The sequence below is a fragment of the Muntiacus reevesi genome, chromosome 18 (genome assembly GCF_963930625.1).
Source record: "Muntiacus reevesi chromosome 18, mMunRee1.1, whole genome shotgun sequence".
NCBI lineage: Eukaryota > Metazoa > Chordata > Mammalia > Artiodactyla > Cervidae > Muntiacus > Muntiacus reevesi.
Window position 1 is genome coordinate 24,365,606 of NC_089266.1, and position 23,144 is coordinate 24,388,749.

At 43.3% G+C, this 23,144-nt stretch overlaps 1 long non-coding RNA gene and 1 pseudogene across 2 annotated transcripts; one reads left to right on the forward strand and one right to left on the reverse strand.

Annotated features, from left to right (window-relative positions):
• Window positions 1-2,002: 2,002 nt before the first annotated feature.
• Window positions 2,003-2,559, forward strand: LOC136149526 (elongin-C pseudogene; annotated as a pseudogene).
• Window positions 2,560-8,251: 5,692 nt separating this feature from the next.
• On the reverse strand, window positions 8,252-10,946 carry LOC136149203 (uncharacterized). 2 transcript variants are annotated; one of them, XR_010659640.1, is made up of 3 exons: window positions 10,829-10,946; window positions 10,114-10,250; window positions 8,252-8,373 (listed from the first exon to the last, which is right to left on the reverse strand). It is a non-coding gene; the product is annotated as an uncharacterized lncRNA (long non-coding RNA). The 2 variants fall into 2 exon arrangements; XR_010659639.1 differs by lacking the exon at window positions 10,829-10,946 and adding an exon at window positions 10,383-10,485.
• Between the last annotated feature and the right edge of the window lie 12,198 nt (window positions 10,947-23,144).

Here is a 23,144-nt window from a genome sequence, read left to right on the forward strand (position 1 = left end):
ACAGAAAATTATAAGACACTAATGAAAGAAATCAAAGATGACATAAACAGATGGAGAGATATTCCATGTTCGTGGGTAGGAAGAATCAATACTGTGAAAATGACTATACTACCAAATGCAATCTACAGATTCAATACGATGCATACTAAATTACCAATGATATTTTTCACAGAACTAGAACAAAAAATTTCACAGTTCATATGTAAACATAAAAGACCCCAAATAGCCAAAACAGTCTTGAGAAAGAAGAATGGAGCTGGAGGAATCAACTTTCCTGACTTCAGATTATACTACAAAGTTACAGTCATCAAGACAGTATGGTACTGGCACAAAAACATAAATATAGACCAATGAAACAAGATAGAAAGCCCAGAAATAAACCCATGCACCTATGGATACCTTATTTTTGACAAAGGAGGCAAGAATATACAGTGGGGCAAAGACAGCCTCTTCAATAAATGGGGATGGGAAAATGGGACATCTACATATAAAATAATGAAATAAGAACACTTCCTAACACCATACACAAAGATAAACTCAAAATGGATTTAAAGACCTAAATATAAGACCAGAAACTATAAAACTCTTAGAAGAAAAAACATAGGCAGAATGCTTGGTGACATAAATCAAAACAAGATTCTCTATGACCCACCTCAGGAACCTATAAGCAAGGTGAAAAGACAACCCTCAGAAAAGGACAAAATAATAGCAAATGAAACAACTGATGAAGGATTAACTTCCAAAATATACAAGCAGCTCATACAACTCAATACCAGAAAAACAAACAACCCAATCAAAAAGTGAGAAAAAGACCAATCAGACATTTCTCCAAAGAGGACATACAGATGGCTAACACATGAAAAAATGCTCAATATCGCTCATTATTAGAGCAATTCAAATAAAAACTACAATGAGTATCACCTCACACCAGAATGGCCATCATCAAAAAGCCTACAAACAATAAATGCTGGAGAGGGTGTGGAGAAAAGGGAATTCTCTTGCTCTGTTGGTGGAAATGTAAATTGATACAGCCACTATGGAAGACAATATGGAGATTCTGTTAAAAACTAGGAATAAAACCACCATTTGACCCAGCAATCCCACTCTTAGGCATATACCCTGAAGAAACAAAAATTGAAAAAGACACATGTATCCCATTGTTCATGGCAGCACTATTTACAATAGCTAGAACATGGAAGCAACCTAGATGTCCATCAACAGATGAATAGATAAAGAAGTTGTGGTACATATATGCAATGGAATATTACTCAGTCATAAAAGGGAATGCCTTTGAGTCAGTTCTAATGAGGTGGATGAACCTAGAACCTATTACACAGAGTGAAGTAGGTCAGAAAGAGAAAGATAAATATCATATTCTAACGCATATATGTGGAATCTAGAAAAATAGTACTGAAGAATTTACTTATAGGGTAGCATTGGAGAAACAGAGAATAGACTTGTGGACATGGGGAGAGGGGAGGAGAGGGTGAGGTGTATGGAAAGAGTAACAAGGAAACTTACTTTACCATATGCAAAATAGATAGCCAGTGGGAATTTGCTAAGGAAATATGGCTAAGGAAACTCAAACAGGGGCTCTGTATCAACCTAGTGGGGTGGGATGGGGAGGGAGATGGGAGGGAAGTTCGAAAGAGAGGGGATATACATATACCTATGGCTGATTCATGTTGAGGTCTGACAGAAAACAACAAAATTCTGTAAAGCAACTATCCTTCAATTAAAAAAAAAAAAGCATCTGAGGATAATGTATCTAATTGCTGTGTTCGGGGGTGGTTTCACAGAAAGACCAGGTAGGAGGAAATTTCAAAGTGAGATGATAACAGCTTGGGGTGTGGGCTGGTGGTGGAAGTTGAAAGGCATGAGATTGGGATAGAAGATTCAGTGAGCTTCTCACCAGATTGGAAAGGGGGTCAGTAGATGGGGAGTGTCTGTATAGTTGAAAGCAGAAGCACACTTAGAAATATGGAAGTTTGAGCTGGGGGTGGGGGGGGCAGTCCTGGTGTAGGGGCTGTGGCAGTGCGCGGGGACCCAGTGCAGTGGCTGCGGTTGCTGCGGAGCTGACAAGAAACTACTAAAGTTCCTGTGGACGCAAAGTAGAATTTCATAAGAACATAATGGATGGAGAAGAGAAAACCTATGGTGGCTGTGAAGGCCCTGATGCCATGTATGTCAAGTTGATATCTTCAGATGGTCATGAATTTATCGTAAAGAGAGAACATGCGCTAACATCAGGAACAATAAAAACCATGTTGAGTGGCCCAGGTCAGTTTGCTGAGAATGAAATTAATGAAGTCAATTTTAGAGAGATCCCTTCACATGGGCTATCGAAAGTATGCATGTGTTTTACCTACAAGGTTCGCTACACTAACAGCTCCACGGAGATTCCTGAATTCCCAATTGCACCTGAAATTGCATTGGAACTGCTGATGGCTGCGAACTTCCTAGATTGTTAAATAAAATAAATTATAATAAACTGTTAACTCTTTTTCAGTGTTTAATACCTGTAGTTCAGTTAGTACTTTTTTCATATATAGCATGTTGCCTGTGTGCAGTTGAACCTTAAAGTTCATTGCAAAGCAGATTATCTTCTGTTCTTTTGCATAGCAATCAGAGTTGAAGTTTGTTTGCTACATCAACAAATTAAGGACATTTTCACAAATTGAGAAATAAACAAATATACCAAAAAAAAAAAAAAAAGAAAGAAATATGGAAGTTTGGAGAACAGGTCAACTGTGTTTGGATGAGATGATAGGTTAATTTAGACACATGGAGTTTCAGATAGTGGCTGGTCATCAAGTGAAAACACCCAGTCCCCGGTTAGAAATTCAGGACTGGATCTTGAGAGAGAGATCAGAGCTGGAAACCTGCACACAGACATTAGACTCATGGAAGTGATAGAGTAGGAAGAGAAAAGCCAAAGACTAAAGCCAGCCTTGAACACTGACGAGTTACAAGTAGCAGGAGGGTCAGGAGTGGCTGATGAAAGGGCCAGAGCAAGCAGAATCAGCAAAGGGTCTCAAAGGCCAAAGTAAGGGGGTGGAGAGTATTTTGAGGTCCAACCCTGTCTCTTGCCGTTTGACTGTCAGACTTTGTGAGGCCTCTTTTAGGAGCAGAGGGAAACATCCTTCAACCTGACTTCCTTGCCTCTAACCACCTGGGTGGCTGGGGGCCCCAAGGCTCCATGAGCCTTTGAAGAAGATTCTAGGGAAAGGAAAATGGAGAAATATGATCAATAACAAGTCTTGTGTGTTTTTTTTCCACTTCATATGCAGGAAGAAATCCAGGGCTGTAGCTGGTGCTATGATGGGTGTATTCTGCATGTTCAAAAGGTCATCTGGCATGGAGACAGGCTAAATTATTGCTGGAGTGTATGAATCTGAGGAGGTTCTCCATTAACATTTATTAGGAATTGTCATCGCTTCAACCCGAATGGGCCCCAGATGTGGAAACCCCGGCTGCCCCAGACTTTTCTTCCGGGCTGCAATCTCTCCTCTGATTTATTGTTATTAAACATGACCAGATTTTGTAGAGGGGAAAATTGAAGAAAGCAACACACACATGGGGAACTGTTGGGTGCAGGCTGCCAAGAGAAACAAGCCATTTTATTCTATCTGGTGACAGTGCGAGCACATGGAGACACAAACCATTGTGCCTCTTTCCTAAATCAAAAACACACAGGCCTGAACCTCTAGGCATCTGTTCACAGGGCAAATGTCTTCACCCTGAAAGTGAGCAAGGGTCAGTTGAAGGTAATGAGAAAGGCTAAAAATAGTCTGCGCTTAGAATTCTAGAAGCCACAGCAGGGACCCTCTTCCTCAAAATATATTACCTTCCAGGGCAGACTACTTCTTGGGAGTAAGTCACACCCTCTGGATATTTTAGGTCATTTTTCTTATCAGTAATAGTTACTCTTCCACTGCGTAATGATTGTGAAAGATCCCAAGAAGTCAAAGTTAGAGCCCCACCTTCAGGTCTCTTATAATCTATTTCATTTATTCACTCATTCAACATAATTTTATTAAGCACATATGATGTATCAGGCACTGTCACAGGTGTTGAGGAAATATTAGTAAACCAGAGAGATGAAGTCCAGACTGTCAGGGCACCGACATATATGTAAGGGAACAAAGTCAGAAGCTATGATAACAGTAGCTAATAGGCAAAGAAGTGTGTGAAAAGGAAGGCAGCAGAAAGAAAGGATACTGTATCAGGAATTAGGAAACCTGAATCCCAGTCCTGGCCCCACACCCTAAGAGTCTTGTGCCCTTACATAGGCTATTTAACTTTTTGAAACCCCAGCTTCTTGATTATAAAATGGTGATAAACCTGCCTCACCTTATCTCATAGATTTCTTGTAAAAATTAAACAATGTGTTTGAGAGCTTCCCTGGTGGCTTGGTGGTGAAGAATTCGCCTGCCAATGCAGGAGATGCGGGTTCAATCCCTGGGTTGGGAAGATTCCTTGGAAAAGGGAATGGCAACCCACTCCAGTATTCTTGCCTGGGAAATCCCATGGACAGAGGAGCCTGGCGGGCTACAGTCCATGGGGTTGCAAAAGAATCAGACTTGACTTCATGACTAACAATAACAATAACAAATGGATTTGTAGAGTTCCTTGTAAATTGCAAGTTGCACTATGGTGTCAGGAGCTTTTGTGATAAGTGCCGAATAAATGAAAAGGCAAGTGTTATAGGACAGTATGTTCCTGAGCCAGAAATCTGGGGACTCTTTTGCTTTCTCTTGGAAGAAGGAACAAGGATTATCCCCAGGCATAGGACACATGTCCCTGTGCTGTGCTTAGTCGCTCAGTCGTGTCCAACTCTTTGTGACCCCATGGACGGTAGCCTTCCAGTTTCCTCTGTCCATGGAGATTCTCCAGGCAAGAATACTGGAGTGGGTTGCCATGCCCTCCTCCAGGGAATCTTCCCAACCCAGGGATCAAACCCAGGTCTCTTGCATTGCAGGTGGATTCTTTACCATCTGAGCCACCAGGGAAGCCCAAGAATACTGGAGTGGGTAGCCTATCCCTTCTCCAGGGGAACTTCCTGACCCAGGAATCAAACTGGGTTCTCCTGCATTGCAGGTGGATTCTTTACCAGCTGAGCTACCTGGGAAGCCCCATGTGTGCCTAGGGGAGTCTTTTAATCATGGGATCTGCATATCTTGCTGATCTTACTAACAGACCATTCCTGGGAAATTCTCACTTCACTATGCCTTTTCCTAGAAGTGATTCTATGCAGGAGTTGTGGCAAGTGAACACAGGTAATGAGGAAAGTCTCAAAGGCACTGAATCTGATTACCTTTGTCGCTGCTTTGTCCCCCTTTAAGATTATCTAGGTTCCGAGGAGAAGGAATTATGTTCATTCATTTCCTTTATCCACTTTCCAGCTTTACATCCCTTGGCCACCCCCAATGTATTTAGAGCATATGTATAAGTTAGCACACACACACTTGCATTGTATCTGGAATTAATGGGGATATCCCTAGGGCCTGACTTTCTTATACCAAGAATCAAAACCACAGCTGCTTCCTCCTGTTTTGAAATGTGGCTAACCTTGTGGTATCCTTCCTAAGCCTCACAAGCCCATACATCCTTGACATATAAAGGATAAAGGCTTAACCTGCTCTGTAGCACTCATCACTCGCTGAGTGAGGATTCCCATTAATCCAAAAACAGGAGCATCTCTGGCTTGTGCATGTCCAGGAATGGGAGTACCGCCCAAGAGTTTTCTTCTGGTGGCCATACTTCCAACACACAAACACAAGCACATTTGTTTATTCAATATTTAGGGTTTCTGAATAGATTCTAGACCTGTGCCTTCAAAAGGGCTTGCATTATGTGCCAGCCATGGAGAGGGGCCTGAATCATAGCCAAGGTCCATCAGTAAGGACACTCTGGCAGCACCAAGGATACAGTGGCCCTTGGGTTGTTATTCTACCCAGGGGAAAATTCTGGTGAGGATTTGGGGGCACTTCCCTGTTATTCCATTGCAGAGTTTGGCTGAAAATGTTTTCCTTTTAGGAGATCACTGACTTTCTCAAGCCACTTTGACTGTGGGGGTGAGAACAAAGAGAGGAGGAAATAGAGGAGGTTGTAGGGAATTGGACATATTCTCTGAGGGTTTCCTCCAGTGGAGAGGACTGCCTTCAGCGAAGCCTCTGCAAATCCACTTCTTTCTAGCTTGGTGCTGGGAGGAGGGGGCAAACAGAGAACAGAATCCAGGGAGATAACTGAGATTACTGAGTTGCACCAGAGAGTATCTGGAGGGAAGGAAAAGAAGAGGAGGTAAAAAGTGGGAAGGGAATGACTACGGGGGATTTTTACAGCTCTGATTTTTTATTAGACAAGCTCACTGGGGCTTAGATGGTAGGATGAGTGTGGCCTAAGAGCCTGTTATCCAAAAGGTAGATCGCAAGCCTCAGCATCAGCCTCACCTGGGATCTTAGGCCACAACCAAAACCTATTGAATCAGAAATCACCTTGTAACCCCTAAACCATTAATTTGGCCACTGAAGTTTCAAAAGCCTAGGATCCTAGGGTGGGAATGACTACTTGCAATGACCCACCAAAGTCTGTGCTGGATGACCTCTCCTTCCTTTTCCTCCCCTGTTCTTGAAGCTAGTGTGGGGAAGTGACCCCTAAGAATAGCTTCAGCAGACTCCCTTGCCCTCTGATTTCTGGTTGGGTTCAGCCAGTGTTCAGGAAACAGTGCCTTTACCTGAAGTTTTTAAAGGGGAAAATGAAAGTAGCTTAGTCATGTCCGATTCTTTGAGACCCCATGGACTATATAGTACATGGAATTCTCCAGGCTAGAATACTGGAGTGGGTAGCCATTCCCTTCTCCAGGGAATCTTCCCAACCCAGGGATAGAACCCAGGTCTCCCGCATTGCAGGTGGATTCTTTACCAGCTGAGCCACCAGGGAAGCCCAAGAATACTGGAGTGGGTAGCTTATTTTTTCTCCAGGGGATCTTCCTGATACAGGAATCAAACTGGAGTCTCCTGCTTTGCAGGCAGATTCTTCACCAGCTGAGCTACCAGGAAAGCACTTTTAAAGAGGAAGGAGGACACATTTGTATCATACAGTGAGTCCTCATAGAAGACTGAAGATAGGGGGAGTGGGAGATGGGGGTCCTTGTTCCCCAGGTCCCTGCCAACAGGGCCTCAGGTTGGCAGTGGCTGTGTTCCTCAACTGAAGGCACAGCTCCTGTGGAGCACCCTCTCTACAGCTGTCTTCAGATTCTGGGGAATGGGTTCCCCACTCTGGCTACCTTCACTACCCTGTACCTTTCTCTGAAACTTGCCTGTATCTTCAGGGATACGCCTTTATTAAACTCTTAGTAAACAGGCCCTGTCCGAATGTGCCATACCTTCCCCAGGGGGACCCTGATCAATACAGGACCCTGGAGAACAGACTCAGGAAGAGTTCTTGCTCATGGTTAGGGAAGGGGACTAGATGAGCACCTCCAATTTGAGGATCTTTGAGATTGAAGGAGCCATTTTCAATCCTACATACTATTTGGTGTGTGATTCTTTTCTTAAAATAATTTTTAAAGTTTTTGTTGAATTTGTTGCACTATTGCTTCTGTTTTCAACTTTGGTTTTTTGGCTGTGAGGCATGTGGCATCTTAGCTCCCCAGCCAGGGGCTGAACCTGCACCCCCTGCATTGGAAGGCAAAATCCTAACCACTGGACAAGGGAAGTGGAAGTCCCTGTTGTGTGATTCTTATTTTTGGAATAGAAAAATATATCACAGGAGCGCTTGGCACTTTCTCTAACATGCCTTGGCTTCTGTGCAACAGTCTGTCTGTTTTTGTGTTGTCGTGTGAGCCATAGAGGGGTAGACTGGAGCTGCTTTGTGAACACTGATTTTTTTAGTTTTCAAGAATTTTACAAAACAGCTGTTTAAAAAAACTAAAATACTGCTGAATTAAATAAACTATATTTTTAAACAAAAATAGTAAAAACTCATCCCTTTGTAATTATTTTGCTAAATTTTACTATAACCTAATCTTTTGGAGTTATTTGTGTCTATCGTAGCCCTATGGTAGAAATACTGTGTGATGATGTGCAACTACACATCTCTTCCCAGTTCTGTGCTCAATGATATCATAATAATTGTTTGAAAGAAAGTATGGTGGGAGTATTTACACCGAGGAAATTGGCAAGTGCTACAAATCAGGACAAGACTTTGTGTTTCTGGAAAGCTGTTTATTAAACATTTTCTAGCCCATCACGGGGGTTCGTTCCTCTCTTTGAAGGAGGCTGGAGAGATGAATGGGAAGAAGAGAATCCTTTGATATGGTCATGGTATTTGGTCTTGGGTATTTTTAGGAGGGATCCATATGCTCTGTTTCTGTGGAGAGAGAGCGAAGTGGAACAGACTTGGCAATTGACAAGAAAGGATAAACAGAGAGGGAAATGTCCTCTTGGGCTCCTGGGGGCAGGGTGGATTAAGCAGGCTTTTTAGCATGTGAGATGTGGTATTAATAATAGCTTACTTTCACAATGGGGTTGTTTGTTTAAAAGCTCTCAGAGTACTTTACATCTATTACCTCTTTCATCTTTCAAGTATTTGAGTGAGCAAGGGAGAAGCAATAGAGACATTTCTTCTTAAAGATGGAACTTAACCAGGGAGGTTAAGCGACATTTTTAACCTCAGAAAAGTGAGGCCCAGGGGCAACAAGGTCCAAAACCCAGAAGTGGACACTGATAAAAATCCCTGCATTTTCTAAGCAGAGTTTCTCTCCTATGAGAAATTCTGTCAATGAAATGATTTACAGTATAATTACATTTTCTATTATACATTATATTCCATTATACATATAGAGTGATTTGCAGAAGTTTATCCCACCACTTTTTCTAGGAACCTCAGAACCCTTTTTCTATGAACCCTGTGGCAAGAATTACAATTATAATCACTTTACATTGAGAGAAACTGAGGCCTGGCGAGTTGCCCAGGGTCTCGACTTACAAATAGCTGAGTCAGGATTTGAACCTGACATTGTACACTGCACAGCACCATGCTTGGTATGAGTTTTCCTTCCTCAGAGCAGACATGTTCTATTCTACCTTCTAGTCAGTTCAGTCACTCAGTCGTGTCCAACTCTCTGTGACCCTGTGGACTGCAGCACGCCAGGCTTCCCTGTCCATCACCAACTCCCTGAACTTGCCCAGACTTGTGTCCATCAAGTAGGTGATGCCATCCAACCATCTCATCCTCTGTCGTTCCCTTCTCCTCCTGCCTTCAATCTTTCCCAGCATCAGGGTCTTTTCCAGTGAGTCAGTTCTTCACATCAGGTGGCCAAAGTACTGGAACTTCAGTTTCAGCATCAGTCCTTCCAATGAATATTCAGGACTGATTTCCTTTAGGAAATCTGCCTTCAAGAGGAAACTTTTAATTCTGCTCTGCCATTTAGTTAAACTGTCTAGACTGAGAGCTTGTAGTGGGTAGACTCCTGAGCTAGATACCAGGTCCTGGATGAGAAGTTAGGAGATCTCGGTTGGAGCTCTGACTCCTGCCCTGACATGCTATACAGCCTTGGGCAAGAAGAGAAGTCAAGAGGCAGGAAGGTACCGTGTTGTGGATGATGCCATGTTCCAGGAAACTTTACATCATTCTTTTATGTAGTCTTCACTACCACTCTGTGAGAATCATTATTTTAATTTTAAAAATGTGGAAACTGAGTCTCAGAGAACTTAAGAAACTTGTTCAAGGTCATCTAGGTAGTAAGTGACAGAGACGGCATTTGAACCTGTGTCTCCAACTCTAAGCACCACCTTCCCATACCACCTTACTCCTCTACGTCCTGTTTTCTGAGACAAATCCAGGCCCCTGACCTCTCTGGATCCCAGCTCACACTTTCCATCAGCTGCTAGGTTATGTCCCCAATCTGGCAGGAGGCACAGGGCTGGGAAACTTTCTTGCCCTCATCAATCTTCTCCCCAGTTCAAAGGTCAAAAGTTAGGGATTTTGATTACCCCAGCCCTCCACCTCTGGGATGACAGCGCATTTTACTTGGGGTCAGCAGCCACACCTCTCCACTTCTGCAACATTCTTCAGAATGTGGACTCCCCACCCACAACTCATACCTACCCCGGGGCCAGAGTGCTCATTAAGGGGCAGGCGGAGCAGAGGCGAATCGCACAGAGATCCATCAGGGTGCAGAGCTGACAGGTGCAGGCACTAGCCTCCAGCCAGAGGAGAACCTGCCTCATCCAAGAGGACTTTGTCTGGAAAAGGAAGGGAGGATTGAAAAAGAGAGAGACAGAGAGAGAGAGAGATCAGATCACTCTAATTATACGGTTCTAAATCACCGAGAATCTTGGCTCAAACACCCAAGTGGTAGAGGATAGATTTTTCACCTTGACTCCTGATAATTTTCATTGATTTATGTGGCCTGAAAGCCTTTATTTGCTACTTAGAGGCAGCGTGCTTCTGCTTGGGAGGCCCGGGACTCCCCTTGATGCTCTCGTGGTGGAGAGGTAGGAGGTAGAGCAAGGGCCAAGTTTCCTGCTTGGTTTCAGTTACTGCCTGAGAGCCATGGGGCTTAATGGGAGCCGCTGGCCCGCCACACCCGCCCCCCTCCTCCCGTCCCCTGAGCCTGTCTGCTTCTGGTCACAGCTCCTTGAGTTTAACACTCCTGGCAGCTTAGCATTCTGGTTTTTATGTGCTAGGCCATAATATTTGGTGAGCTGTGAGATGAGGTGGAAGCATTTGCAACTGGCACTTCCCTTCCGGCCCTGACCTGTGATTTGGGCCAACGGTGTGACAAAGCGAGACCAGCCCTCCCCACCACTGTGACTCCCACCTGTGGCTATTTGGCCCCAGGTCCTTCCTTCGTTTTCTCCTCTTCCCCATGATCCCATGTCGGCTAGACTCCCATAGCTCCTGGCTCTTGAAAGACGGTATTCTGTCCGCACATTCTAAATCATGAGCTCAGTTTAAACGTTTCAAAGAGCAATTCTGAGTCTGCCCAGGACCACATTCTAAAAGGGGAGGGGTGCGTGTCAGGAGGAAGGCTTTCTAAATGTCACAGGCTATGTAAAAATCTTGACTGATGATGACAAACCGATGAGGAAGCCAGTGAGTCAGCCAGCAAAGGTCAAGTTTTCTTGGGGATTTGAAGCATAAGAGAGTAGTAGGCAGACTTTGAAAATTCTACTTCCTCTATCAGAGGCCCTTGATGAGTCATTTGGGCACCTCTGGTCCATTTCTCTCGGTATATGGCCCCTGAGTTTTCCCTGCCTGTTAACCTGGCCCAGGTGAACCACAGTTCAGATTCCTGTGGGTCCCTCAGGTGTCCTCCATCATCTTACTTTCTGCTTTGTGTTCCCCACTGTGGGCTTCTACTTGCAGCTGCTTTCCAGAAATAGAGTAGGTTTTGTTATGACAGCATGGTACAAGGAAATGTACTTGTTATTGTTAGGGGGTATATAGAGCCGATTATTCTTGGGGGGTATATAGACCAGGAGTTCTTTAATAAAGTTATTACCAGAAGATGACTCCCACCTAGATGCAAACCCGGCCTTCAGAAACAACAGGAACAGTGGAATCTCCTAAAGTGTCTTCTTTGGCACTTTGACCTAGACATAATAGGATGTATAAGGAAATTTCTGGATTTCTGGGGGAGAAGCAATGCAAATAAATAATTAGTATGAAATATTTAACTCATAATAAAGATGTCTCATGATAGAAGTTTAACAAGATTAACAAAATAGAAGTTTATTTTTCTCTCTCAGAATAGTCCAAGTTCCAGGTTGGCAAGAAGCTCTCCTTCATGCGGTCATTCAAGGACCCAGGTTCCTTCATTCTTGCTTTTCCACCATCCCCACCATCTTGCTTTTCCACTGTGGTCTTTGTCTGCTTGATCCAAACTGCTTTGAGTACACATGTGTCCTAGGTCCCAGGAAGAACAAAAAGTATAAAAGAGGCATACCCATTTGTTAAGGTCCCAGCTTGTAAGTGGTCCACATCACTCCTTCCTCCATTCTCTTACCGAGAACTTAGTTACTTATGTACATGTATGTGTGTGTGTGTGTGTGTGTGTGTGTGTATACACTCATCTATATATACATATATATATATATATGTACAGCCATGTGTCCAACCATTTAATTATTCTGAAAGAAGAATGACTGGATTTTTTATAGTGTTACCACATCAACCTATATGTGACACAAACACCACCAAATAGAGAATCTTCATTTATTATAAGGATGGAGATTTTGTTAAAGCTGGAACCCAGAAAAGTGTGATTCATAGAAGACATAATATCTCAGGGGTTTGAAAAGAACCTATTTGATTTGTTTTTCCAGACGTGAGACCTGAGGGCAGTCAGCAGTAAGCAAGAGTGACCGATACCTATAATATTGCTTATATTTGAACAATGCTTTATACTTGAATAATGATTTCTATCTTATGAGGACCTTTTCCACACATTTTCTGATTGAATGTGAAATCATTCCTGATTCCTGAAATCATTCCTGATTCCTGAAAGCAAGGTTCAGAAAGGTGAAGGGTCTTGCTTGAAGACTCATAAGCTGCAAAGGTAGGATCAGAACCCAGATCTTACAAGTTCAAGTCCTGGAACTTTTTACAGAACAATATGCTACCTATTCAGGTTATAGTCCAGGAAGGTGACTAGTTGGATGTCCTGTGGGGAATCAGGGCTTTACTATTTTTTACTGGACTACTTTTTCAGTCTCCATGTGATTTAGGTGCCATTATTAAGATATCAAAAGTCTGCTGAATAATAATAGTACTGGCTCTTACTTGTCGACCATAAATCTTATCTACTTGTCATGATGACCCAGGAAGGGAGACATAATTATCTTACAGAGAAGGAAACTGAAGAGGGTAGGTAACTTTTCCCAAACACAGCTAATCAGTGATTGAGCCAAGACGTGAAACCAAGTTGATCTATGTCTTTTCTCTCTGTTCTGGCCTGAAAGATGAAAGGTATTTGCTTCTTGGGCCTTAGGAAAGGACACACCAACAAAACTTGGTAATCACAAGCCTGAATTAGACCAAATTATTTACGCTTATCCCAAACTCCTGACCTCCCATTGGATATCTTAGAAATTGAACCTATAGTCAGGTCTTCACTTGCCATGACCTCCAGATGCCCTTGTCCATTGGACTCACAGACGTTTTTGGTGTCAGAACTGGGAGGAAACAAAGTTTCTCTGATCCAACATGTCCTTTTTATAGATGGCAAAACTGACACGCAGAAGGAAAAAAAATAGCTTGCCAGTGTTGTCAGGGCTAATTCTTTGGCAAAACCAACACATTCATTTGATTCTTGAGGCTCCAGGCCCCTGATGACCTCCTGGACTAAGCACTGGCCTTGGCTACCACCTGTCAGAGCTTTCTTCCAGCGAGGAAACAGAGGGGCAGAACTCACCAGGCTCTGTGCAGCCGCAGCTAGAGCTGTCCCTTCTCCCTACTCCATCCCCACCCAGCTGGGCGGGCTTGCAGTTTTTCTGAGGCAGGGCCAACCTGTCCTGAGCTGCAAGATGTATTAATCAATTTGATGAGGATGTTAAAGCTTTCTCTTTGCAACTAATTACGGCCTGATTTATAGGCCTGGCCTTGGTTTGATAGAGCTCTCCTCCTGACAGGGATGAATGTGGTACTGGCATAGACCCCTTCATCTCTTCCATTTCTCTCTCTTCCTCCCTCCACCCTCCCTCCCACGTCTCCGGCCTCCTGCCTCTGCTCTTGGTTCCCACAGGAACACCCTAGTGACACATTGACAAGCTGGGGAATCATAGCTCCCTCTCTGGTGCATCCACCTCTGGCACCACCGATCCTACTGTATTCTCTGACGTGGGCAGATGGAGGCCCTGGCAGGCCCCAGCCACCACTCAGGTGCTGAGCTTGAAGAAGCTCTACACCCCTTCCTTTTGGAAACAGAGAATATTAAAACGATTTGGGGTTGACACAGCATCTTCCTTCCCAAACACTTGAAGAGCTTGAACTTCATCCCCAGTTGAATTGGGTTGAATGAGGTTTTCAGATAAGTTTATTTTGGCTATTTTACAGATGGGAAAACTAAGGCAGGGAAGTGAACTTGCCTGTGATTGCATACACAGTAGAAGAACAAAGGTGAGAATGAATGGATTAATGTCCCGACTTCTAGCTCCAAGATCTTCACCCTGGTGTACTGTTCCTAGGAACCCCTGCCTCCAGGCTGGCTTCCTTGTACCCACAACTGTTTGACAGAAGAGAAACCCTTGTGTATACACTGGTTTCCTAATCTTAAGCATGAGTGGTTTTGTGACTGTGGTATGCAAATAAAATATGAGATAAGATCTAAATATTGGCACAGCAAACATACACCTGTACACATTTACACATGGGTCGGTTTTCAGTAATCTTTATGTCACACAAAAAAAATAAGGAACAACTCCAAATACTCCCCTTCCTTAGATTTGAAGGCACTGCTCATGAGTCCCCTCTCCCCAGAAGAGAAAATATTAAAGGAGATGAAATTCAGACCTGGTTGACTAGTTAGCTATCTCAGAGGACACTGGTGAAGGAGGGTGGGTTTAAAATATATTTTATATAATATATAATAAGATTAGTGGGAAATCTTAATAATAATGCTATTTAGTGGCAATATTCTTTTTTTCCAATATTCTTTTAAATTAAGAAAAGTTTATTTATTTTTTTGGCCACACCACACAGCTTGTAAGATCTCAGCTCCTGAACCAAGGACTGAACCCAGGCCATTAGCAGTGAAAGCCCAGAATCCTAACCACTAGGCAACCAGGGAACTCCCAAGAAAATTTTAAACCTGCTATCCTGCTTGATCTTTAAATTATGTTGAAGGTTAATGAGATAAGCCATATTATCCTCAACTGAAAAGTAAGCACAGAGATATTAAAGATTTTGCCCAAGACCACTCAGCAAGGTATCAGGAGAGCCTAGCCAGATGGCTCAATTCATCACCTAGTTTCTACTCTCTTGTCCTGCTTGTGATCTTCACCACTGTTATCTTCCATTTCCTCCCATTTAATGCAGATATCCAAGAATCCTCTACATTTCTCTTTAGAATTTAGAAAAACCTCAGAGTGTGTTCAGGTTTGAGAAGTGGAAACAGAGCCAGTGGCGGGTGTGTAATTAGGAGCATTAATCCAAATGACCAAGTTAATCCAATGGACCAATGACAAGCATTTCTAAAAGCTCCAACCTGGAGACTTCCCTTGTGGTCCAGTGGTTTAGAATCCACCTTGCAATTCAGGGAATGCAGGTTCCATCCATGCTCAGGCAACTAAGACCCCACATGATGTGGAGGAGCTAGGCCCACGTGCTGCATATCCTGAGCTCACGTGCTCCAGAGCTCGAATCACAACTAGAGTCCCCAGGATGCACCGAAAGACCCTGCAGGACTCAACCAAGATCCTGAGGGTCATGACAAAGATCCAAAACAGCCTAAATGATAAGTAAATAAAAGCTCCTACTTGAACTGGGGGAGGGGATAGGTGGAGAGAAGGTAACCAGGAAGACAGGAGCAGGTGAAAGCCCGGGAAGATGGGGCCTGGTGTCGGGTTGAAGAGTTGAAGAGCCCGTGGTGCAAAATGAGAGGAACCAGCTCAGAGCCTCAGGAAGAACTAAAGACAGTCCTGATTTGCCTACATCTTTCTTTCTGGAAGGTCAATGCTCCCTTCTGGGGCAGACACTTTCCCAGGACTCTCTTTCATGTGGAACCTGGAGCCTTACATCCACAATCCCATGAGTATTATTATAGAGGCTTGTGACAAAGCAGAGTTTGCTCACGTGGGCATTAACTAAGAAAGCAGTGAACAGCGAAGGATGAGGGGAAACACAGGCCAAAAAGATTGTGACTGAGGAGGATCGAGTTGGGAGGAGCAGGGTTAGTGAGTCCTGGTGAGTTGTGCTGAGTCTGCACACCTAAAATGTAGGGCAAACCAGACCTCTAGAGCTCAGATGTAAAGGAAAGAACCCTGGGCTCAGGCTAGAGGCCTGTATTTGAATCTCGTCTTGGATGCAGACTTTAGACAAGTCACTTCTCACAGTCTCTCCATCTGGAAAGTAAGAGGGTTGGACTAGATCTTAAAGTTGCTTTTGACTTTGACATTCTAGAATTCCTGACTTCCCAGTTGAAACCACACTGTGCCATGGAAACAACGTCAATGTCCATTGACAGATGAATGGATACAGAAGATGTACATGTATACAATGGAATATTGTTTCTAAAAACCACAAACTAAGAATGATAAATTATCAATATAGTTTAGGATTTGCTAATTTTACTACACCCCTTTGTTATGTATATGTAGGGACGTCATAGGGATTATAAATTCAATTTGAGTAAAGTTTAAAACCATATATTTTATGATAAAGGGCCTTTAACTTAAGATGGCCAAAGCACTGATATTATATATTTGCTGTAAAGAGAATTATAAGAGTTTTATTTTTCTGATATTAAAAGTTACTTAATAAAGACTTGTTTCCATTAACTTGAAAAAAAAAAAAGAATGAAATAATGCCATTTGCAGCATCATGGATAGACCTAGAGATTAGGATACTAAGTGAAGTAAGTCAGAAACAGAAAAACAAATACTATATGATATCACTTACAAGTGGAATCTAAAATATTACATGAACTTATCTATGAAACAGATACATAGACATAGGGAACAGACTTGTGGTTGCCAAGGGAGAAAGCTGGTAGAGGAGGGATGGCTTGGGATTAGCAGGTGCAAACTATCATATATAGAATGACTAACCAACAAGGTCTTACTATATAGCATATGGAACTCTTCAATATCCTGTGATAAACCATAGTAGGAAAGAACATAATAAATGTATGTATATGTATAACTGAATCACTTTGCTATACAACAGAAATTAACACAACATTGTGAAATCAACTACGTGTCAATAAAAACAAACCAAAAAACCACCCTGTGCACATCTTTTTCTAATTCTGCCTTCCCTCTGCACTCCCCACTGAGCACTTACTGGATTTGTTTTCTGGTGGGTAGAAGTCCCTGGTTTCTCCCACTAGACACAAGCCTCTGAAAGACAAGGACCATCTGGATCTCCTAGCTCTCGGAGCCTCCAGTGGAGAGCTTTGCTTGCCAAAGAGGCTCCATGAGGTCCTCAGACACCAATGCCTCTCCTGTCACGTGCCTCTCTGTGTCCCTGAAGCTGCCCCTGCCCTGGGCCCAAGCCTCAGGGCTGCCTGGCCAGGGGCAGAGGATTCTGGGAGCCCTCCACGACTGCACATTAATCCCGCTGGCGCTGGAGGCCCCCCCACCCTGAGGAGCTGACGTTTCTTGATGAGGAGCCTGGCTGCCCTGAGTAGATGAAAAGCCGCCTTCACAGTGGAGTGAATTCCCTCAGACCCAAAGCAGCTGTTCCTCGAGGTCTCCAAAAACAAAAATCCTTATGAATAAATATTAGGGGAGAAATGACATTTCCCAAGAACAAAAGCGGAGTTGAGGAAGTTATTGAAAGAAGATGGGATCTTTCATCTCATGAAATATGTCACTTGCATGTCACCCCAGACTCCCCTTGCCAATCCCCCTCCCATTCCACTGACCCGGAGCCACATCCTGCTTCCCTCAGATGGAAACAGGCAGCACCTAGGAGATCATCTGCTCAGACTTTCCTTCAGAGGAAAAGAGAAACCACAAACAGCTGCCCCACTGGCCCTCCTGCCAAATTCCAGCTCAAACTGGGGATCTCGATGACTTCATCAGTATCTGAGCTGGAACTGACTTCTCCAGAGACAGAGGGGCTGCCAGTATCACTTCAGAGTCCCTGGAAGGAGAGAAGGATACCTGGTGGGTTTGCACCTGGGCTACTCACGCAGAGGTGTGCTGAGATCTGCACCCAAGGGCTGAGTCATAGACCAGGCCCTGCCTTGCCAGCTGGCATCTGGACTGGGTCCCTCCCCTGCCTCCCCCCTACCCCTTCAAAAGCCCTTTACCTCTGCAATCAAAAGAAGTCCAAATTAGAGCCTCATTCCCTCTCATCTGGATCCCAGTGGAAACGCAAATACTCTTGGGAGAAAATGTACCTCTGTGAGAATGAATGTATCAGAGCCTGTCCAGACTAGTTTTGCCGAAACAGAAGGTCTGACAGAACAGGCGGACCCTGGGGAGGCAGTGGGGTGAAGGGGTCAGGACTTCAAAGCTCCCACAGGATCAACACTGCAGGCGGAGCCTCAGACACCTTGTAGAACAAAGCCCTCATGTGGCAGATGAGGAGACAAGGCCCAGAGAAGGCATCTGTCTCTCCAGGGTCACACAGCGAGTTAGTAGCAGGAGTTGCAACTCAAGTTTCCTAACTCTTAGCCCTCTGCCAACTGCAGAAAAGGAAAGCCCAAGGCCTGAAAGAAAAACTGTTGCCTGCTTTATGGGTTTGCCTGAGGCTTCACACCTCCGTCTCCATAGAAGCTGGCTCCACTAGGAATGACCTCTGTTCTTAGCTGGGAGCAGTTGCAAAGCAGCATGAGTGGGTAGAAGCAGGTGGATGAGACTGGGAAAGGGGTGAAGATCTTCCTGAACAAAGATTTTGAGAGAAGTCTGAATCTTCAACTGCATCAGACTCTGTAAAGGATGTTAAACCTTGACTGAGAGTGGGGCTGCTGGCTAGTACTGCTTTCTGGCCCCAACTACTCAGAGAAAAATAGTCATGCTATTGTATTTTGGAGGCAAAGGATGCCACACTAGTAAATTATTCCTTGTTTGGATTTCTCTAAGGACACATTGGGCTTCCCTGGTGGCTCAGATAGTAAAGAATCTGCCTGCAATGCTGGAGACTCGGGTTTGATCCCTGGATTGGGAAGATCCTCTGGAGAATGGAATGGCAACCACTCCAGTATTCTTGCCTGGAGAATTCCATGGACAGAGGAGCCTGGCAGGCTAGTCCATGGGGTCACAGAGAGTCAGACATGACTGAGCAACTAACACTTTCACTTTTTTCAGAAGGATACATTCCTTTCTTCCTTATCTTTGTTTCTATAAGAGAAGAAAAATGGGACCTTAGAATCAGACCTGGGATAGGTGGCTTAAACTTTTAAAAAATTGTTTTATTATGGAGAAATATACATAACAAAATTTGCCATCTTTTTTATTGATGTATAATTGATTTACAATATTGTGTTAGTTTCAGATGTATAGCAAACTGATTTAGTTATACATACATATACCTATATATATATACCTACATTCTTTTTTCTATACTTTTTCATTAAAGTTCATTACAAAATATTGGATATAGATCCCTATGCTGTCCAGGGATTGTTGTTCAAATTTGTTATTAAAATTTGCCATCATGGGGAGTTCCCTGGTGGTCCAATAGTCAGGACTCCCTGCTTTCACTGCTGTGGCCCAGGTTTAATGCCTGGTCGAGGAACTAAGATCCTGCAAGCCAATCAGTGCTGCCAAAGAAAAATTGACTATCTTATTCATTTTTAAGCGTTCAGTTCACTAGTGTTTACATTCACATCGGTAAGCAACCCATCTTCAGAACTTTCATCTTGAAAACCTGAGTGCCCATTAAACAAATATTCCCCATGCCCTGCTCCCCTATCCCCTGGCAACTACCATTCCATTGTCTGTCTCTATGACTTTGTTCTGGGTACCTCATTTAAAAGGAATCATTCGGTATTTGTCTTTTTGTGACTGGCTTATTTCAGTTAGCATAATGTCACTAAGTTTCATCCATGTTGTAATGCAAGAAATGTAGGATTTCCTTCCTTTCTGAGGCTGAATTATATCCCATCGTATGCATATACCACATTTTTGTTCATTCATCTGCTGGTGGACACTTGGCCTGCTTTTGCCTTTTGGTGATTATGAATAATGCTGCTATGGTCATGGGTTGGACCATACTGAGACCCTGCTTTCGATTCTTTTGAGTATATACCCAGAAGTGGAATTGCTGAATCAGATGGTCATCCTATTTTTAATTCTTTGAGGAAATACCATACAATTGCCTTAAACTTTGGAGACTTTGGTTTCTTCACCTATAAAATAGGCTCAAAGTTGTTATGGATATTGTAGAAATAATGTACAGAAAGCTCCTGGCTTGAGACTTGGTACATGGTAGGAATTTAAGAAATGATTTTTCCCCATGGACTCTTGAGGTTGTGTTTTATTTCCACACCCCAAGCTTTTAGCACAATGCCAGTGTGGGTGTTTGATATATGACTGTTAGTGAATGAATAAATAATCAATAAATGCATCTTTATAACCCCTAGAGTACTTATAATAATTCCTGTATACTATAAGTGTTCAATAAATGTTAGTTGAATGAATGTATATATTATTTCTTATAGATGCTTATTTTTCCTGTACCCCACTACATGAGAAAAGGAATTTGTTCATGTCTCTAAAGTTCCTGGCAGGGCAATTCAGAATCAAGTATTTGGCCTTTTGCCACTTATGCCAGTGCTGACAAGGACTCCCACTTTCTAAGGTCCCTCCCTTTTCTTCCCCTACAGCAAATGAATCCCATTCCACAAGGAGGGTAAAGAAGGAAGATCTCCATTTGAAAGTAACCAGAGCACTTCTAGGCTGCACTGGACATGCTAGGGTTTCTTGCTTCCTATTATATTCATAGAACACTTACCATGGGCTCTGAGGCATATTGCAAAGCCTTGTCTGTGTTGGATTCTTTTAGTCCATGCAACTCAGGGAATTTCAGACACCAGGCCCAAGTCCAACAGCAATTACCAAGTCTCACCTCTCAGAGCATCTCCATTCTGTGACTGCCTGCTTGACCCAGGGACTTACCAGATCTTATGATGGAACTGAATTTTTTTCTTCCCACAAGTTTGGCTTCTACTTCTCTAAGCACTGCCCACAGTACACCCAATGTTGTAACAACTCAGCTCGCTGGAACCTCTGTATACCATCTTTTCTTTTTCTGAAACGTCCTTCCTATTCACAGGTATATTGGCCAAAACTGCCCACAGTGGTGACTGGAAACAAGATCAAGAGGAGGGGAAATTCCCTCCTGGGTGTATGGATTGGGAACTCAGGATAGACGTCCTTATCACCTTACAGAAGACTTGTCACACGGGAAGAGCTCAGTTAAGTACATGTGAAACAGGTAAATGTTGGTGTCATGTACCACATTCCTATATGATTCTCTTTAGATTATCAGGTCCCCAAGCATGAGCTTAAGAAACATGTCTCTCCCCTCAGACAGGATGTCTCCTAACCCAGAGGCACTATCTACCCACTCTATGGAAGCCTTCTGGGTCCAAATTCCTGCCACCTCCATGTTCTATTACACAATAACAATAACCATGTCCTATGAGCTCCAAAATTTCACCAAGAACCTTGCTTGTGATGATAACTTAGACCAGGACTTCTCGACCTCAGCATTTTTGACATTCTGGACAGAGAATTCTTTGATGTTGGGGGCTGTGCAGCGAACTATAGGATGTTTAGTAATATGGCCTCCATTCTCTAGATGCCAGTAGCCATTCCCTCTCAGTTTCAACAACCGAAAACTTCTCCAAAGAATACCAATTGTCTCTTGTGGTTTTAGTGGGTGGGGGAAGGAGGCAAAACCACTGGCTTAGACTGAAGCAGAAGCAATCTCCCTACTTTTTATTGCCTTATGGGAATGGAAAATATTTCTCTAGTAGAGGAAAAGTTAAGAACTGATGACTAATGTAATTCCAATCCCTGGGGTTTCTCAGAATTGAAACTGGGAGCATTCCAGGTGAGATAATCCCTGACTGGGACAAAATTTCCATGTCAGGTCATTGGAGTGCAGAATGAAATGACAGAAAAAGGAAGTAGAAAAGTGTGAGGGCATGCCCCAGCAGAAGTTACTGGAAATAGCAATGACTCTCCATTCCTCAGATGGGACCTGCCAGTATTCTAAATCTAGAGTCACATACATAAAGGCCCACTCTGGTTGGATTGTACTTGCCTGCAGAAATTGGCGCCCAGAGAGACTAAAGGACATTCCTGATGTTGCATAGCACACCAAAGACAAAATCAGGACTTGAACTCCCTTTGAAGTTGGACATCTGAAAAACATGAGCACCCTCAGCTGCCCAGGGGCTTTTCTTTTTTTTTTTTTTAATTTATTTATTTATTTTAACTGGAGGCTAATTACAATATTGTAGTGGTTTTTGCCATACATTGACATGGATCAGTCATGGGTATACATGTGTCCCCCATCCTGAACCCCCCACCCCCTTCCCTCCCCATCCCATCCCTCTGGGTCATCCAAGTGTACTGGCCCGGAGTGCCCTGTGTCATGCATTGAACCTAGACTGGCGATCTATTTCACATATGGTATTGTACATGTTTCAGTGCTACTATCTCAAATCATCCCACCCTCGTCTTCTCCCACAGAGTCCAAAAGTCTGTTCTTTACATCTGTGTCTCTTTTACTGTCTCACATATTGGGTCATCATTACCATCTTTCTAAATTCCATATATGTGCATTAATATGTTGTATTGGTGTCTTTCTTTCTGACTCACTTCACTCTGTATAATAGGCTCCAGTTTCATCCACCTCATTAGAACTGATTCAAATGCATTCTTTCTAATAGCTGAGTAATATTCCATTGTGTATATGTACCACAGATTCCTTATCCATTCGTCTGCTGATGGACATCTAGGTTGCTTCCATGTCCTGGCTATTATAAACAGTGCTGCGATGAACATTGGGGTGCACGTGTCTCTTTCAGTTCTGGTTTCCTCGGTGTGTATGCCCAGTAGTGGGATTGCTGGGTTGTATGGGAGTTCTACTTCCAGTTTTTTAAGGAATCTCCACACTGTTCTCCATAGTGGCTGTACTAGTTTGCATTCCCACCAACAGTGTAAGAGGGTTCCTTTTTCTCCACACCCTCTCCAGCATTTATTGCTTGTAGAATTTTGGATAGCAGCCATTCTGACCAGCATGAGATGGTACCTCGTTGTGGTTTTAATTTGCATTTCTCTGATAATGAGTGATGTTGAGCATCTTTTCATGTGTTTGTTAGCTATCTGTATGTCTTCTTTGGAGAAATGTCTGTTTAGTTTTTTGGCAGGGCTTTTTCTTTTGTCTGTCCAAACTGACTATAGAAGCACAGTCTAGACCAGAAAGACAGAAGTATCTCCGTGTGCTCTTGGCTT